The 17,848-nt window shown below is 44.4% G+C and overlaps 1 protein-coding gene across 5 annotated transcripts in view; it reads right to left on the reverse strand.

Annotated features, from left to right (window-relative positions):
- ZMAT4 (zinc finger matrin-type 4) overlaps positions 1-11,431 on the reverse strand; it is a 255,411-nt gene extending 243,980 nt beyond the window's left edge. For all 5 annotated transcript variants that reach the window (XM_029064334.2, XM_029064335.2, XM_029064333.2 and 2 more), the window contains exon 1: positions 11,319-11,431. The gene's annotated coding sequence lies outside the window, so the exon portion shown is untranslated. The remainder of the gene's footprint in view (positions 1-11,318) is intronic.
- Between the last annotated feature and the right edge of the window lie 6,417 nt (positions 11,432-17,848).

Genomic DNA, 17,848 nt, shown 5'->3' on the forward strand with positions numbered 1-17,848 from the left:
AGAGAGAGAGAGAGAGAGAGAGAGAGAGAGAGAGAGAGCGCGCAGAGCTAGAAGGTAGAATGTGAACAGGGTGGAAGCCAGAGGGTGGGAGTCTAGGAGAGAAAATGGTGACAGCCATTGTGGATGGACAATTCACTCAAGGAATTTGGAGGGGAATGCTATAAGGGTGTTGGGGTGATAACTGGAGGGAGCTGTGTGACCAAGGTTTTTTTGTTTTTTTTTTTTAATAGGATAAGGGGGATGTAAGCATGTTTGAAAGCAGTCTGGAAGAAACCACTGGAGAGTCAACAGTTCAAGATGGCAACCAGGGAGGGAAAAGGGAGGGGCAACTGTTTTGATAAGTATTATACTTGCTCCTCAATGTACAGACATTATTCTTCTAAAAGAAGCATTGCCTCCTCCTTAGACAAAACAACTTGCTGAGTGCTCTGTTCCTTGTTTGGTCTCAAAGGTGGAATAGTCTGCATAAACTGCTTTTGGGAAAGTGATAAGAAACAATGTGGTCTAGTGGAAAGAGCCCGAGCCTGGGAGTCAGGGGACCTGGGTTCAATTCCCAAAACCACCATCACTTCACTGTGTGACTTTGGGAAGGTCACAGCTTCTCCATGCCCTAATTTCTACACCAGCAAAATTGAGTTTGAATACCTGTTCTCCCTCCTAAACTGTGAGCTGTGTGGGACAGTGACTATGTCCAACCTGATTATCTTGTATCTACCCCAGAGGGTGGTACAGTTCTTAGGACATAGTAGGTGCTTAATACCATTGTTATTACTGAAAGATGAGAAAGGGAAATCTCCGATCCCTGTCAGCTCTAGCCTGTTCTCAATAAGTAGCATCACCACCATTTTCATCCTCATTGTTGCATACTGAGGCTGCTCTAATTTCCATGCAGAAGAATTTTGTCTACTGGGAAAAAAAGTTGAAAGGAGTGGGACTTGACTTTAATATGTCTGACATACCCTGACATCAAGCAAAGATAAATGTACCTGCACTGGGTGAAAAGTCTTTATTCTAGGGCCACTGGTTCATTTACAAAAAACATGTCCCCAACAACCCAGTTCTGAAGTTTTTTCTGTGATTCCCTACCCCACCCCTCAATCTGCCTCAGCACCAATTCACCAGCAATACAGATGAAAATACCTGCTGACCCTTTGAAGTCTTGGAGAGGTTTTGAACTAGAATCAGTCCTTTTACAAAGGAAAATTTGGGTAACCCCATTCCTTTTCCACCTACCCTCTGCAGCCAGGATCTCCACCCCCCCAACCCCCACACACTCTGTTTTTTCCCCAGCTTCCATTTTCTTCCCACAAGTTTTATAATGGAACAAAGCAGGCCAAATTCCTCTGTGTACCCATTGTGATGTGCTTTCTTTTGTTCTCTTTCTACAACATTTGGAGAGTGGACTTTGGTGGGCTTAAAGAGGGTGGGGTGGGGTATCACACTCTTAATATTACAATAATAGCAGTATTTGTTAAGCACTTACTATGTGCCAAGCACTGTACTAAGTGCTGGGGCAGATAGATCACATAAGGTCCCTGTCCCACATTGAGCTCACAGTTTATTGAGGAAGGAGAAGAGATAATTTTCATTTTTCAGATGACAGAATTTAAGTCAGAGAAATTAAATAATTAGCCCAAGGTCACCCAGCTAGTGATGGGGATGCTCTTGCTGGTAGCTGAAAGATTTGAGCCCCATATAGGATACTGATTAAGTCCGCTTGGCACAGTGCATGCTTAATACCTTTATTAGAACTGCCTCCTCTCTCTAACTTGAAGGGAGGTCTTATTCAATTGCCTTCCCTCTTCTATGCCCCAGCTTTTCCATCTGTCAAATGGGGAACCAAGTTGGTGTGAGAGTAGAGACTGAGCCCATGAAATGTTTGGAGCTCCTGCAGAGTGAAGGTGGGAAAAGGATGCAGGATGCTACTGGTATCCTTGGGCACTCTCTCTACTTCTAGACTTCGGCCCTGAAAGAGTAACCCACAAACCCTAAGCTGATTGCAGGATAAAAACAGATTCCAGAGCCCTCTGAGATCAAAGGTATTGTATGTTTCAGACTCCAGGCTAGTTTCCCAGTTTCCTTAAAAAGAAATAGTCCTGGGCTTCCTCAGTAGCAGGGAGGTGTTACCAATGAGGGAGCCAGGTTTACAGAGCTTGCATTTCAGCTGAGGAATTTTGTTTCTTCCCCTTCCCACCCCTATCAATGCTTCAGAGTTTCCTGCAGTGGGGAGTGGGCACTATTACAACATTGGACAAAGGTTTTCATTTCCCCTCCGCCCCTCCCCTAACCCTAGGAGCCAGGCCCTGATACCTAGATACCATTTTAGATTTCCCATCTTTCAAATGAGGAAACTGAGGCAAGGGAAGTAGTCACAATTCCAAAAGGGCCTGCAGCAAACTCCCAGTGGAACAGAGTCCAAAAGCTCCCATCTCCTAAGATGATGATCACAATAATAATAATGGTATCTGTTAAGTGCTATGTGCCAAGCACTGTTCTAAACACGAAGCACTGTTCTAAACACGAAGCACTGTTCTAAACACGAAGCACTGTTCTAAGCACCGAGCAATGAGATCTACTTGATCTGAGATCTTCCTGTGATCTACTACATGGTCCCTTGAGTGATACCATCTTGGTATCTAGAAGAATAGAACCAAAGAGACAGTTCCATAATGGCAGAGTAAAGGACACGAATACTCTAAATCCACCGAGAACCTGAAGCTCCTGCCAGCAGTTTCAATATCGTTGAGACTAATAGCGACCTGGAGAGCAAGAGATTGACTCTGGCACTCAGAGATGGGTGGAGGTTGCAGACAAGACATGGCCTTTCCCTCCCTGTACCCTGACGACCCCAGCTCTGGGTCCAGGTCCCAGGTATAGAGGAGGCAGAGGGTGGGGCATTCTCAATAACAAAACACTCTACAATCTGCCTGTGATACAGGCAGTCCGGGCCTGCTGTGAAGGCACGCAATTCATTTTCAAAGAAAAATCCTTCGAACTTAGACTGAGGATCACTGATCACTACCGGGGTGGGGACAGTCATCAAGGAGTCACTGAATGCTGATGACTGACTTTTAGAAACAAAATACACAAGACTGGCAGGAGATCACCAGCGCTTTACAGAAGCAGGGAGACACTAAGAACTGACAATGAGAGAGAAAACAGATGATGAAACAGCCTGCACAAAGGAAACCCTACCCCCAAAAATTTTCATCCACAAGCCAGAATATAATGCCACTACCAGGTTTTAAGTGATATTTAAGTGTTTTCTATATCCCAAGCATTGTACTAAGTCCTCGGGTGAATAATGATTATAATATTTAATAAGCTACTATGTGCCAAGCACTGCACTAAGCACTGGAGTAGACACAGGATAATCAGGTTGGACACAGTCCATGTCCCACATGGGGCTCTCAGTCTTAACCCCCATTTTCCAGTTGAGGAAACTGAGGCCCAGAGAAGTTAAGTGAATGTCCAAGATCACACAGCAGACAAGTGGTGGAGCTAGGACTAGAACTCAGGTCTTCCTACTCTAAGGCCCATGTTTTTCCACTAGGCCACACCAAGTTCCACAGGCCAAACTGTATACCAATCAGTAAACCCCAACCAATAGAGGTAGCCAGTATGCATTTGACCAGGCTGACAGTTTAGTGAGGGGCATTAAGTTTCAAGCCAAACTGAAATTGCACAAAGCTGAGTCTGATATTTTGGGGGGGGGGGGGGAGGCGGGGGCGGGAGGGGGGCGAGAGAGGGGCGAGAGAGAGAGAGAGAGAGAAAGCGAGCGAGAGAAAGAAAGTCGGGGAGGGGGGCAGGGGGGAGAAATGCCACTCCACAGCACACAGCTGGCAGACAGCCAAACTGCTCAATAACAGGGCACAATGGAGAAGCTGATTCTTCCATACACTTAGAGGTATGAAGTTTGGCCTTTGGGCGGGATGGGTTATTGAAATATAGAGGATGACCTAGAGGTGACTAGGGAGATGCCTGGGAAAATTTATGTTGAAGGAACTGGGTAAAGTATTCCCAGCCAAAACCAGAAAGATGAAAGGTAAAAAGCAGCATGGCCCAGTGGAAAGAACACAGACCTGGGGGTCAGAAGGATCTCATTTCTAATTCTGGCTTTGCCAATTGTTTGCTGTGGGATCTTGGACATTCACTTAACTTCTCTGGGCCTCAGTTTCTACAACTGGAAAATGGGAATTCAATAGCTATTTTCCCTCCTATTTAAACTATGAGATCCATGCAGGTCAAGGACTTTGTCCAAACTAATTAGCTTGTACCTACCAAGTGGTTAGAACAGTGTTTGCCATACAGTAAGCGCTAAAAGAATGTCATAAAAAAGGCAAAACCGTGAGACATGAGATTGCAGGCAGCTAGGTCACCAGGTAGGTGGAGGACAACCAGTCAATGTTGGCTAGAAATTTGCTCCTGTAGGCAAAATGCACAGGCACTAATGACTGGAAAAAACACTTGAAGGTGTCTGGGCTGTGTGCAGATTGGCCTAACTTATCCTTGCAAGGTGGGCAATGAGACTATTATTCATACACTTGGTAGAAAGAAATACCACAATGCTCCACTCCATCTTCCATTGTCCAACAAGTCCTTTTATCTGAAGGACCCTGCCTCTCTAGATTGTGAGCTCCTTGTGGGCAGGGATCAGGTCTACCAACTCTTTTATATTGTGTTCTCCAAAGCTCTTGGTACAAGGAGCACTCAATAAGATTGATTATATCTCCCTTCAATTCTTGCTGCCCAGTGAACCTATTTCTTCTCATTAGGTGCTCAGCAAAGCTCTGTGAAAGCTTTTAATTTAATAAATTAAATTACAGGCAGAGGGCATCAGGAGGCCCTTAGGAATTTTCTCTATAATCCATGTAGTCAAAACCTGGGCCCTAACACTGCAGGATTAAGCATTATGGAGAGACTGCAGAATTAGAGATTGGAAGAAGGAAGGTGTATTTAAGAGAATTGACAACCCAAAACCCTTTCATCCCTTAATCACTTCTCTCATCACAGCTTCCTTAATCTTACTCAGTTTTTACTCCATCGATATTATTTATTGAGCGTTTACTCTGTGCAGAGCACTGTATTTAGAGTTCGGGAGATTACAATTGGTAGACATGCCCTTGTTCTCTAGGAGTTTACAATAACAAATACCATTAATATTAAGTGCTTTCTATATGCCAAGCACAGTTCTAAGCACCAGGGTAGGTACAAGATAGTTTGATCTCATGTGGGGCTCACAATCTAAAGTAGGAGGGAAAACAAGTAACGAATCCCCGTTTTGCAGATGAACAGAGGCATAAAGAAGTGGCTTACCCAAAGTCACACAGAGCAAGTAAGTGGTGGAGTCTGCATGAGAACCCAGGATCTCTGACTCCCAGACCCATGCACTTTCCAGTAAGCCACTGTAGCAGGGAAGGCAGACCTTAAAATTAGTGGTAGGGGAAGCAACTGAGTATGAAGATATGTGTACATAATTTCCCCATAAACAAGGTCAACTACTTGAGATATTTTTCTCCCTTTTCCCCTCCACAAGTGCCAACCAGACTTCTCCCACGGCCCTTCTGTTACTCCATCATCTCCTAATAGTGGTCATGGGTTTCCTCTTCCCTCCCCACTTCATTACCTTGATTGGCTCACTGATTCCCCCTGCTCAATCCCCTTTCTCTTCCATATTTCTAAGCCTGCTCACTTTCCCTTGAGTTTTAATTCACTATAAGCCATCCCAGCCTGAGTCACCAACCTTCTACTCTTGCCAGACAACCTGGACACCTTTCACTCCAATCTTTCCAGGTACACGCTTTGTACTTGCCTGTATGTCTGAACACTCATACCTAGCCTGAATGCTCACATAATATGCTTCTATTGTTTGTGAGGGTGCCTATCTTTCTCAACTTGTTGAGTTTATTATGCTGTTTATAAAGTACTTATTAGGTCCAAAGTACTTCACTAGACAGTGGAGTAGCTACAAAATAATCAGATTATAAACCCTCCAGGGCAGATACAAACTTCCACTCCCCCTGTAATACACCAGTGTTCCTAGTATGATCCTCCACCCCAGTGGCTGCTCAGTAAATGTTGGCTGATTGTGTTCTATGCATCCCATTTCTTCACTTCAGGACTGCTCAACAGAGTTGAACTGAATTGGGCTGCAGAGGCTCAGAGAAGCCTCAGGAAGATTTCTGCTTGGTCCAAACTGCTTGGTCTCTCACCTCAGGAGTGGGTCCAGCTATACTAGGATGACACTGGAAAGCTTGCCACATCATCCCCAGATAGCCTTGAGCAGGTCACCTCCTTTTGCTGCATCCCTCATGTCCTAGTTTCCAAGAGACAAGGAAAGAACACATTCTGCCTCAGTGTCCTTTTGATGAGGTTGAAGGAATTCCAGGAGGATACCACAGGTGGTCTAGAAAGAGTCAGCTAATGCTGCCTGCAGAAAATTGGATTAGTTCAGCAAGTTACAAATTAAAATGGATCTTCAGGATTCAAATTGTCTAATCCCTGCCCTCCAGAAAGGATGGCACCTCAAAAAAAAAATACAGCATGGTGGAGTGGATAGAGATTGGGCCTGGGAGTCTGAAGGTCATAGGTTTTAATCCTGGCTCTGCCACTTGTCTGCTGTACAGCCTTGGGCAAGTCACTTCACTTCTCTGTGCCTCAATTCTCTCATCAGTAAAATGGGGATTAAGACTGTGAGCCTGAGGTGGGACAGGAACTGTGTCCAGCTCAATTTGCTTGTATCCAAGCAAACTGTATCCAAGCACTGGAGATTGCTTAGAACAGTGCATGGCACATAGTAAGTGCTTAACAAATATCACCAGTATTATTTAAAAAAAAAAAACCAAACAAACCTTGAGGAGATGAAGAACAATCCTGTCCTTCGAGGTCTCTCAATTCTCCTCCCCCCTCCCTCCCCCACCCACCTGTCCCCATCCAGTATACCAGCTCCAATCTGTTCTAACAAGCTTCATTGTTGGAACAGTCTACTGCCTATCTAATCTACCCAACCCCTGCTGCAGTTTAAACCCATCTCCTCTTGTCTGGCTACCAGTGGTGCTGTAAAAAAGCAAGTCACCTTTCTCCACATAGATGACAATTATTAGAATAATCATCCACCTTCTCTTCTCCAGGCTGGATAATCCTAGCTGCTTGAGCCTCTTCTCATTGATCTGATTTTTTAACCTTTAAATCATCTGTGTGGCTGTCCGGGAAATTCTCCCATTTTTCTTCATCCCTCTGTAATCCTGGAGCCAGAGATGGACTTGGCACACTGCTCTCAGTATAGATCAGATCTTGCATAAAGAAGCAGTGTGGTCCAGTGGATAGATCATGGGCCTGGGCATCAGAAGGACCTGGGTTCTAATTCTGGCTCCACCACTTATCTGCTGTATGACCTTGGGCAAGTCACAAATGCTCTGTGCCTCAGTTTTCTCATCTGGGGATTAAGACTGTGTCCAACCTGATTGGCTTGTATCTACCCCAGTGCTTAGTACAGTGTCAGGCACATAGCAAGTGATTAACAAATACCATAAGAAAAGGGAAAGGGAAAACGGAAGGGACGTTGGAACAACCATAGCCTTTATATACACTGTCAGTCCCAAGACTTATTCATTCATATTTGAGAGCTTACTCTGTGCACAGCACTGTATTAAGTGCTTGCGAGAGTACAGTGCAACGACACATTCCCTGCCCACAATGAGCTTACTATCTAGAGAACAAGCTGGGGACTGTTTCTAAACTGATTATCTTGTACCTACCCAGCTCTGTCATGTGCCTCAGTTTCCTCATCTGTACTATGGGGACTCAATACCTCTTTTCCCATTACTTAAACTGTGAGTCCAGTGAAGGCCAGGAACTATGTGCAAACTGATCATCTGGAAACTACCCCAGTGCTTAGTACTGTGCTCATCACCTAGTAAGCACTTAAATACCACAAAGATGTTGAAGAATGGTCACTTCACCATTCCTCCCAGCATCTTTGTTGTCACTGTTGTAGTCAGGATCCTGGGCTGGATTGACTGATGCTCTGATGCAATGTGGCATTGCTTATGTTCTTATGAGGATGGAAGGAACACCTCACTGATTTCCTATGCTAGAGACAGTTTTACATTTAAAAGTTATTTCCAAACTTCTATCATCCAGTTTACTATATTCAGAAGGGAAGAATACCAGGTTATCTCCATCTCAAATGAAACTGTTGTCACAGTCTTTGTAAAGAAAGAGAGAGAAATCCAAAGGAAAAAGCACAAGAGATGAGGAAAGATTTTACCTCAGGGCTCCTTGAGAGTGCTTTAGTCGGGGGGGGGGGGGGGACGGACCCCAATTGGGCACAATTGTGGAGCCACTGCCGGGACACTGTCTGGCTCTCCAATCTTGTAAAGCTGATGGTGGGGGAAAATTCTGAGAGATGGGCAAGCTACCAAGAGGTGGAGGAAGATGGAATACTTGGGGAAGCAACTTTGCTCATCTGCCTTTAATAAACTGAAGGATTTTTCACATTAATTCTGGACAACTTCCTGGGGAATTCAAACACCCTCCAGGTGACTTGTAGTTAACAGGTTCGGAGAGCAGGTGAAGGGAAGAGAAGGAGTTATGCCAGAGGCACAGAAATAAATAAAAAAGACTGAAGGGCACCTATCGGGAAGAATATGTTTACCATCAGCTTCCAGAGCTGCTGGCATGGCTGTCTAACAGCTGAACCCCTGGGTGTGAGTGTGTCTATATTTGGGGGGGGGGGGAGGGGAGGAGGAATGTCAAATTCTCAGCAGGGTTCCAAGGAGATTAGTTACTAGTGTGGAGGAAAACAGAACACTTAGCTTGCCAGAGAACTCACTCATACAAGCAGAGAGGGACAAAATAGTTTGGCCCAATGATAATGCCACCAATGGGAGGATTCTTGATTGGTCAGTATTCTATGGCCAATGTATGGGTGGTGCTAAATTCAGGGCCTGGCTGAGGGTATCCCTGTCATGCTCACTGGAATTAAAGGAACAAGTTTAATTTGCCAAGCATTAGTCTGTCTACAGCTACCCCACTTTTCAGAGAAATAAAAGAGAAAAATGGGTGTGATTAAAATATTTGACAGGATCACAAGTGATAGGAAGGTGCTAACAGGACCAACTTCACCAAGGGGATATAGGATGACAATTATTTGTGCTTGTCTTGACTCACCAGTTTTGATCCTAACTGAAAAATTGAGAGACAGTGCCAGACCAAGGGAGACAGACCCATTGGTACTATGCAAAGCTCCTTGTCTTCTCTCCCCTCTGTTTCCCTTCCCCCATCGGCTCCAGCCTATTCCTTCAGTGAACGTATGAGTCACCATCTGGGAACAGTTTCACAAGCTTTACTTTCAATATTCCCTATCAAATCGGAAACCTTTCAGCTCAAGTTCAATTTGAGGAGACCCCACCCCCAAACCCATCTCACCCATCTTGTTCCAGGGTCCCCAAAACTGCCAAGTCATGTCCTAGGTTTCTAATTTTCATGGACTCAGGGCTGCTTCCAAAGTTTTTTTAAAAAAAAAATCCAATAATGTAAAAATCAATTTATCAGTGGTTTCTCCCTTCCTTCTTCTTGTTCCTTGAGAGCCAGATGAAGACATGCTTATGAAATTGGGATGGAAAGGGAGTAAGGTTAAAATAAAGGCTCTTCAGTAGCATCCCATTTCAGTCTCTACATACACTGGAACTCAGACTCCAGAGTTGGTGGAGTTGTTTTGTTGATTCACAGATAGCACGTGCTGAGGAAGGCACCAACTGCTGCATCCAACCAAATTAGGCAGCTGGTTTTTTAAACCATAAGGTTTAAAATTTTACAAAAAAAAAAAATCCTTCCACCTCATACCATCTGCCTAAAGTAAAATTGGGGCTCAGGAAATAACCTCCAAGTGAAAAGGAGGGGTTAAAAAGGTTTCATCTGAATCTCTCAATAGCATGTATTTCCCCATAGAGGAGTTTCTGAGATACCCTACTTCCACTTCTGATCAGGGCCAGAAGTTGGGAAAAGCAGCTTGCTTCTTCCCAGCTTCTAGTAGAGATCCCGGGATCAAAGAAGTCATACATGACAACCAGTGGAATCTGAGGAATTTAGGACTTTCAACTTGAATCTGGGAAAAGGGAAAAAAAAGTGCTCAACTGACTCAGATATACTTGGGAGACCTTGTAATTGATCTTTATAAACAAAGTAGAGAGTTAACTCCTTCTAAAAGTGAGTCTCCAGGGGGACCATCTGACAAGACCTGTTATGAGGAGGCAAGAGGGGAGACTGATTTTTCCACAAGACTAACATGAGAACTGACTTTCCAAGGTGCTTATAAATATGTACCCAACCTGGCAATCCCACCTAACATGTTAACATGTGCTGCTCTGCAGAACAAGTTGTCCTAATTTCAAAGCTTTTCACCTGAGGAGCAGAGCATGTGGTTGGCTAGGAACACACACACACGATTTTTGTTTGTTTGCATTAATGCCCAACCATGCCTTAATACAGCCACAGACATGACACTGCCTGCCACTAGCCTTGTCTCCCTGAAGCTGCTAGGATCGTGTGGGCTATACAGCCCTTTCTCCCATCTGAAAAGTAATTTATGATTCATATTTAATCTTTTTTTTTTACTTTATTTTTTGCCCCCATGCTTAAAAAGTCTTCCAAATTTGGCAAGAACAAAAAAAGGAGAGATGGCTTCTCTCCTCCCCAAAGAACTTTCTCATTTACTTCCAGTGACCTACACCTCCTGTCTGGACTGTTAATAGTTCCCAGGTGAACCTAATTAAGTTTATATTAGCCACCCTCCCAGCCTTGTACTTAACCAATGCATTGAAATGGAAGGGGGCAATAAATACAATGGATAGGAGGAAATGGGCAGAAGTTTCAGAGAGACTCAAGTGGACAGTTACCCCAGTGCTAAGAAATCTGCCCCAAACAGGTGCAGAGAACACTACTCAAAAGCCAATTAGATTGTGCAGAACCTGTCATCCACATGACATGTAAAAAACAAAACAAGTAAAACAGAAGCAGTGCTTCTAGAGATCCTGATGAAGGAAAACATTCCACAGAATGCCACACAACTCAAACATCAGACACATTTCAAAAGACTTTAAGTAAAACTAATTAAGAACATAAACAAAACCTGTTCCTAATGCTCAGAAGTTTACCAAATCACGAGCTTGTTTTTCTTCCCTACAAAACCCTCTGATTTCAAACCGGGTCTAATTCCCTTTAATGAACTTTTCTCTCTGCATTCCCTGGCATATTTCAACCCAAAATCACCAAGATTCAACAGTGACCAGTAAACCAAAAAGGAGGTGGGTAGGTACCTTTTCAATGCAGCTGAGGATAGTGGAGCAGTGTATGATGCTGTTAAGGTTGAAGCACCGTGTGGAATACAGCTTTCCTTTCTCTGCGACCAGATCTTTCAGCCGCTCATACCAACTGTGCTAGAAATGCACTTAGCAATTATCTGCTGAAGACGAAGGCCCGCCTCCTGCTGCTCTGATTGGCTCTCCTGTTCCGGACTGGTCTGCATTGGCTTCAGCCAGCCTCACTCATTCCTGCGGCTCTTACTATTATTCAAGCCATCAAAGGAAATAATTTCATGTTCTATTGACAACCTGTAAGTCTCCCGTCTTGACCAGGGTGGGAGCGAGACTGGGGAGTCTGAAGAAGGAGGAGGAAAAAAGGAATGAGAGAGAGAGATGGAGTATTCAGGCAATCAGTTTCTTGCACTACAGTACCGAGACTATAGCCATTATTTCTTGGAGTTGCTATTTTTCTCTAATTAATAAATGTTCAGAGGCAGTGGGAGTGACGGTACAGACTTAGCTGATCCTGAATGCTCTGGGCACGGATCACTGAAGTGCGTTTGGAGCCCAGCCGAGAAACTGATAATGGTTAGTTCTAGATCCCGTGCTCACTGCCCATCCTGCCCTAGAATCAGGGACCCGCTGTAAAGTGGGTGAAGGTCATTGAAGCTCTTCTCGATGCACTTTCTGTGTCAATATTCATTTATTCAACCGTATTTTTTGAGCACTTACTGTGTGCAGAGCACTGTACTAAGCGCTTGGAATGTACAATTCGGCAACAGATAGACAATCCCTGCCCAACAACGGGCGCACAGTCTAAAAGGGGGAGAGAGACAGGAAAACAAAACGTCAGGCATCAATTCCATCAAAATAGATAAATAGAATCAGAGATGTATACACATCATTAATAAAGAAAGTAATAATATATACAAATATACACAAGTGATGGAAGGGGAAGGAGGTAGAACAGAGGAGGGAGTAAGGGGAATGGGGAGGGGAGGAGCGGCAGAGGGAAAGGGAGAGCTCAGTCTGGGAAGGCCTCTTGGACGAGGTGAGCTCTCAGTAGGGCTTTGGAGAGGGAAGAGAGTTAGTTTGGCAGATGTGAGAAGGGAGTGCACAAAGGTGATCCCTTAGGTTTCTATTCTTTGATAGCCCCTCCCTTTCCCATCCCACAGAGAACAGAGGGTCTGACAAGTATTTATTAAACTCCCACACTGTGCAGAACACTGCACCACAGGCTGTTGGGAATTACAAAGGAAGAGCAATAACTTTTTCCTGCTCTTGCAGACCTTACAGTCCACTAAGTGAGACAGAAAACTCTCAAATCCAAAAGCACAAATGTAAGACTCAAGAGAGGGGATCATGGAAACATGGCTGCAAGCAACAGAAGCACAAGCACATGCATTTGTAGGGGTAATTCAATCGATCCCAGGCTTTAATTGAGTGCTTACTATAATAATAATGCTGGGATTTGTTAAGCGCTTACTATGTGCCAAGCACTGTTCTAAGCACTGGGGTAGATACAAGGGAATTAGGTTGTCCCACGTGGGGCTCACAGTCTTCATCCTCATTTTACAGATGAGGGAACTGAGGCACCGAGAAGTGAAGTGACTTGCCCAAAGTCACACAGCTGACAAATGGCCGAGCTGGGATTTGAACCCATGACCTCTGACTCCAAAGCCCGTGCTCTTTCCACTGAGCCACGCTGCTTCTCTTCTTCTTACTATGTGCAAAGCACTGTAATAACTGCTTGGGAGAGTACAATGCAACAGAGTTGGTGGACACATTCTCTGCGCACAAGGAGCTGGTGTGGAAATAACTGGAGAGGCAAGGGACTGGGGCTTCCAGAGACTCATTCAGGGCAGGCTGGATCTTGAGGCAAAGGCGTTTTCCTGGTGGGTACTCCCACATGAGGGAGTCCTAGTTGGCTTTTTTCTTCCTGAGATCACTGAAATAATAGACGATCACCCTTATCATCCACCTCTTCTGGACTGTAAGCTTGTTTTGGGGAGGGAATGTGTCTGTTGATTGTTATATTGTACTCTTCCAAGTGCTAAGTAGAGTGCTCTGTGCACAATATGTGCTCAATAAATACAATTGACTGACTTCAAATCCTTATTAAAAGGACATCTCCAAAGCGCCTTCCCTAAGCCCTCATTTCCTCTTCTCCCACTCCCTTCTACCTCACTCTTGCACTTGGATTTGCACCCTTTATTCACTTCTCCCTCAGCCCCACAATACTTATGTACACATCCATAATTTATTTATACTAGTGTCTGTCTCCCCTTCTGGACTGTAAACCCACGGTGAGCAAAAAACGTCTCTATCAACTGTTACATTGTACTCTCCCAAGTGCTTAGTACAGTGCTCTGCACACAGAAGTGCTCGGTAAATACTATTCATTGATTGATTCTGATGCCTCTTTCTGGGGTTCAAGAGGAATTTACTGAAGCAGAGAAACTCTAACTATGTAACCCTCTGGATTATAATCTCTTCCCTTCAAAGACGGGAATTTGTTAACACTGTCAATCCTTTTTTATCAAACACCAACCATTAAAGAGGATGGGAAAACATTGGAACTTAAAAATTGTTTTGGTTGGCCAACTTTCTCGTTCAAATTCCTGGCTGAAGAGAAGGGAGCAAACTCGGCAGAAATCCAGATAAGGCATTTAACTCTATTGTTAAATTTCCTCCATGAGAATGAAAACTCCTTGTGGTCAGGGATCACTCTATTATACTTTCTCCATCTCTGTGTTAAAGTCATTCTAATCAATCAATCATATTTATTGAGCACTTACTATATGAAGAGCACTGTACTAAACTAAATAATGTCCAACAGAATTAGCAGACATGTCCCCTGCCCATGACAGATTTACATGCTAGATGGGACAGAGACATTAGTAATAAAAAATCTTGGACTGCCTCTTACACTCACAGACATAAGCATAAAATCCCCAGAGAGGACTTCCAGAAAGAGAACCCTGAGCTACTGTGCTTCAAGACATACTGTCTGACTCTGTGTGATCCTGAACAAGCGCACTGTGGGCAGAGAATGTGTCTATTATTTTGTACTCTCCCAAGTACTTGGTACAGTGCTCTGCACACAGTAAGGGCTCAATAAATATGATTGAATGAATGAATGAATGAATGAAGTCTCCTTTCATTCATTCATTCAATAGTATTTATTGAGCGCTTACTATGTGCAGAGCACTGTACTAAGCACTTGGAATATACAATTAGGCAACCGATAGAAACAATCCCTGCCCAATGATGGGCTTACAGTCTAATTGGGGGAGACAGATGGACAAAAACAAGACAACATAATCATGATAAATAGAATCAAGGGGATGTACACTCATTAACAAAATAAATAGGGTAATAGAAATATAGACCAATGAGCACAGTGTTGAGGGGAGGGGAAGAGAGGGGGGAGGAGCAGAGGGAAAGGGGGCTTAGCTGAGAGGAGGTGAAGGGGGAAAGGGGGAGGGAGCAGAGGGCAGAGGGGGAGCAGAGAGTGAGCAGAGGGAGCAGAGGGAAAAGGGGAAGCTCAGTCTGGGAAGGCCTCTTGGAGGAGGTGAGCTCTCAGTAGGGCTTTGAAGAGGTAGGACGTGGGCCAGGGGTTGACCGCGGGACAGGTGAGAATGAGGCACAGTGAGGAGGTTAGCGGCAGAGGAGCGGAGTGTGCCAGCTGGGCTGTAGGAGGAGAGAAAGAAGGTGAGGTAGGAGGGGGCAAAATGATCTTAATGACGAGGCCATCATATCATCTTTTAAATTGTACTCTTTTTTTCCCCAAAGTCAAGAGGACCCAGCTTCATCATTTCCCATAATAATAATAATGTTGGTATTTGTTAAGCGCTTACCATGTGCAGAGCACTGCTCTAAGCGCTGGGGGAGACAGGGGGGAATCAGGTTGTCCCACGTGAGGCTCACAGTCTTAATCCCCATTTTACAGATGGGGTAACTGAGGCCCAGAGAAGTTAAGTGACTTGCCCACAGTCACACAGCTGACAAGTGGCAGAGCTGGGATTTGAACTCATGACCTCTGACTCCAAAGACCATGCTCTTTCCACTGAGCCATGCTACTTCTCTAACAAGGAGATTGTACTAACAAGGACACGGTGAGGATCTGAAGCCACAGGGACTAGAGTGTGGTGCATTTTTTTTAATGTTATTTGTTAAGCGTTTACTATATGTTAATCACTGTACTAACCTCTGGGGTCGATACAAACCAATCAGGTTGGACACAGTCCCTGTCCCAAATGGGACCCACTGTCCCAATCCCCATTTTAAAGATGAGGTAACTGAAGCACAGAGAAATCAAGTGACTTTCCCAAAGTCACACAGTTCTGTGCCCCAGCTTCTCTGCCTACATAATGGAGAGGTTAAACTCTACCTTTTCCTTTATTCCCGATACTATTGTGAGAACTCGTAAGAAAACGTGTGTGAGGTTCCGAATCCCTGAATGACAAGGGCATTGCAGATAACTACGGGGCTGGAAAGACTGAATCTCTCCATTTGGATGTAAATTCTAGGACTTTCACTTGCTAGGGCAAGTAGAAACCATCTTTACATCTTTATGTTTAGAGAAGCAGCATGGCTCAGTGGAAAGAGCACAGGCTTTGGAGTCAGAGGTCATGGGTTCGAATCCTGGCTCGACCACTTATCAGCTGTGTGACTTTGGGCAAGTCACTCAACTTCTTGGTGCCTCAGTTCCCTCATCTGTAAAATGGGGATTAAGACTGTGAGCCCCACGGGGGACAACCTGATTCCCCTCTGTCTACCCCAGTGCTTAGAACAGTGCTTGGCACATAGTAAGCGCTTAACAAATACCAACATTATTATGTTCCTAGTCCCTTTGTTGTGGGTAGGAATCATGTTTCCCAACTCTGTTATATTGTACTCTCCCAAATGCTTAATACAGTGCTCTGCATACAGTAAGTGCTCGATAACCCCTTGACTCTATTTATTGCCATTGTTCTTGTCTGTCTGTCTCCCCCGATTGGACTGTAAGCCCGTCAAACGGCAGTGACTGTCTCTATCTGTTGCCGACTTGTTCATTCCAAGCGCTTAGTACAGTGCTCTGCACATAGTAAGTGCTCAATAAATACTATTGAATGATGAATACAATTGATTGATCGATATGGAAGGAGAAAATAAAGTTACAGGAATTGTCTGAGCCTCTACATTTAGTTGGCTTAAAGAAGCAGCATTTCAAATGTGCCCTTTTATCAGTTTAAAAGGGAACTTTCCTGGGTGTCTGCTTGAATGTTGGTTGGTTAAAGTGACTCATCTCAGGGTCTCAAAATGGGAGAGGGACTAGAAGGAGAAAAAAATCTCAGCCAGAGTGATCTCAAGAGAGAAACAGAAGACAAGGGTGACAGAGTTACCCACCTACTCATCATACCCAGGTGCACATCTTCAAACAGGACAGACTCAGCCCCCACTGCCCGGCCACCTGTGATGCAGCTGTAGCCACTGTGGCCCCTTGAGATGAGGTTGCAGCCACCACAAACTGCTTGTGATGTAGCGGCAGCTATGAAGCCCCTGGCTAAGATATATCAGACAGTGTTCCAGCTCAGCCCCAGTGGAAATCTCTAGGGGTGGAGCAAGAAGTGGTCAGTGCATGCTGTAGTGACAGAGAAAGAAGAGGAGGAAGAGGAGAAGGATCAGCAAGGAAGAAAGGGAAATCAATAATCAATTGTATTTTTTGAGCACTTACTATTTAGAGAGTGCTGTACTAAGTACCTGGGAGAGTACAGTACAACAGGATTAGCAGAAACATTCCCTGCCCATAATTCATTCAATTTAATTTATTCAATTGTATTTATTGAGCACTTACTGTGTGCAGAGCACTGCACTAAGCACTTGGGAGAGTACACTATAACAATTAGACACATTCCCTGCCCACAATGAACTTACAGTCTAGAAGGGGGCTTACAGTGCTTAGTATGTGCAGAGCACTGTATTAAGCACTTGGGAGAGTACCCTATAACCATAAACAGCCACATTTCCTGCCCACAACAAGCTTACAGTCTAGAGAACCAGCTAACAGTCTAGTGGCTGAGCTTATGAGCTTACAGTCTAGAGGATGAGTTTACAGTCAAGTGGAAAAGAGAGTGGACACCAGGCAGCTTCTCCTCTGTCTCCCTACCTCCTGCTTGCATGCAGAGGTCATGACCACTCTCACTACTCCAGCCAAAACAGCACTTCACATAATTTCACCACCCACTTTTCAGTTTGACAGAAGAATCCCAAAACACCTGATGACCCTGCCTAATTCAGGGCTATTTTCATTAGAAAAGCTGGGTGGCCTAGTGGAAAGAGCATGAGCCTAGGAGTCCGAAGGACCTGAGTTCTAATACTGGTACCACCACTTGTCTGCTGCATGACCTTGGGCAAGTTACTTCACTTCTCTGTGTCTCAGTTCCCTTATGTGCAGAATGGGGATTCAATACCTGTTTGCCCTCCTACTTAGATGGTGAGACATATATAGATAGATAGATATGTGTCTTTTTTTTATATTAATGTCCGTCTCCCCATCTAGA

This window comes from Ornithorhynchus anatinus, chromosome 5, assembly GCF_004115215.2.
Source record: "Ornithorhynchus anatinus isolate Pmale09 chromosome 5, mOrnAna1.pri.v4, whole genome shotgun sequence".
Lineage (NCBI taxonomy): Eukaryota > Metazoa > Chordata > Mammalia > Monotremata > Ornithorhynchidae > Ornithorhynchus > Ornithorhynchus anatinus.